Below are 2,186 nucleotides of genomic sequence, written 5' to 3'. Positions count from 1 at the left end.
GATCTTGGAGTCCTAATGGATAGTTCCCTGAAAACATTCACTCAATGTTCAGTGGCAGTCAAAAAAGCCATCTGAATGCTAGGAACCATTAGGAAAGGGATAGATAATAAGACAAAAATATAACGCCACTATGTAAATCCATGGTAAACCCACACCTTGAATACTGTGCACAGTTCTGGTCACCTTAAAAAAAATATATTAGAATTGGAAAAAGTATGAAGAAGGGCAACAAAAATGATTAGGGGTATGGAATAGCTTCCGTACGAGAAGAGATTAAAAAAGCCTGGCAGTGTTCAGCTTAGAAAAGGGATGACTAATGTGGGATATGATAAAGGTTTAGAAAATCATGAATGGTGTGGAGAAAGTGAATAAGGAAGTGTTATTTACCCCTTCATGTAACACAAGAAGTGGGAGTCACCCAATGAAATTAATAGGCAGAAGGTTTAAAACAAACATAAGGAAGTAATTCTTCACATAAATCACAGTCAACCTGTGGAATCCATTGCCAGGGGATGTTGTGAAGGCCAAAAGTATAACTGGGTTGGAAAAAGAATTAGATAAGTTCATGGAGGATAGGTCCATCAATGGCTATCCTCTAAAAAGTTTTGAAGGATTCATATGTCAGTGGGAAAGGAAGGTGACACTCCGAATAGAGATTTTCTGTTTCACTGAGGTCCAAAGAAATTTCAGAACCAGAGGGTTTGATTCTGTTGTCACTGACACCAGTGTAAATCAGGGGCATCTCCAATGAGGTCAGTGGAGTTACACCCAGGTGAAAATAACGTGACAGCAGAATTAGGCTCAGAATTTTATGTAGGAAATAACAATTCTGAACAACTGGAATTATTGCTGACCTTGGGCCAAATCATCCCCTGCTATGGAAAATGCATGGAAGGGGAAAACACACTCTCCAAAATCCATGTTCCTCAGAACATGGGAAGAACAGGGCAGCATCCCTCTTATGAATGGCAGCAGTTTCACACAAGAGAGGCAGAGGACATGGCTTGCTAAATCAAGAATATGTGCACAATCCTAGACCCAACTTTGTGGATGCTGGGCCACATGGAGAACCAAATTCAGAATCTAAGCAAGTCAAAAGGGCATGTTAATTGGTATAACTTATTGTCATAAACGGAGAGTTAAGAGTTAATGGAACAGAAGTACTTCACATCTCTTTTGCCTGTAAAGAGTTAACAAGATCAGTGAGCCAGGCTGTCACCTGACCAGAGGACCAATCAGGGGACAGGATACTTTCAAATCTTGAGGGAGGGAAGTTTGTGTGTGTGCTGTTAGTTTTTGGTTGTTGTTCACTCTGGGGGCTCAGAGGGATCAGATGTGCAACCAGGTTTCTCTCCAATCTCTCCGATACAGGCTCTTATAAGTTCAGAATAGTGAGTACTAGGTAGATAAAGCGAGTTAGGCTTATGTTTGTTTTCTTTATTTGAAAATGTGTATTTGGTTGGAAGGAGTTCAAATTGGTATTTTGCTGAAAAGATTTTAGTTTGTACTTGTATATTTAGGCTGGGAGGGTGTTCCCAGTGTCTATAGCTGAAAGACCCTGTACCTATTCCATTTTTTAAATTTCCAAAGATAATTTTTACTGTTTTTTCTTTCTTTAATTAAAAGCTTTTCTTGTTTAAGAACCTAATTGTTTTTTTATTCTGGTGAGACCCCAGGGGACTGGATCTGGATTCACCAGGGAATTGGTGGGGAGAAAGGAGGGAAGGGGGAGGGAGAGGCTAATTTCTCTCTGGGTTAGGATTACTGTCTCTCTCAGGGAGAGTCTGGGAGGAGGAGAGAGAACGAGGGGGGGAAGGTGGATTTTCCTCTCTGTTTTAAGATTAAAGGAGTTTGAATCATAGTGATCTTCCAGGGTAACCCAGGAAGGGGAAGCCTGGGAGAGGCAACGGTGAGAGAAAGGGTTTACTTTCCTTGTGTTAAGATCCAGAGGGTCTGAGTCTTGGGGGTCCCCGGGCAAGGTTTGGGGAGACCAGAGTGTACCAGGCACTGGAATTCCTGGTTGGTGGCAGTGCTACAAGTACTAAGCTGGTAATTGAGCTTAGAGGAATTCATGCTGGTACCCCATCTTTTGGACGCTAAGGTTCAGAGTAAGGAATTATACCATGACACTTATACTTTCTTCTTGTTTCCTCAGTGAGTATGTTACACCAACTTATATGTGGACT

Source organism: Gopherus flavomarginatus, chromosome 1 (assembly GCF_025201925.1).
Source record: "Gopherus flavomarginatus isolate rGopFla2 chromosome 1, rGopFla2.mat.asm, whole genome shotgun sequence".
Taxonomy (NCBI): Eukaryota; Metazoa; Chordata; order Testudines; family Testudinidae; genus Gopherus; species Gopherus flavomarginatus.
The sequence above is the reverse complement of the archived record's forward strand: the minus strand, read 5'-3'. Positions refer to the sequence as shown.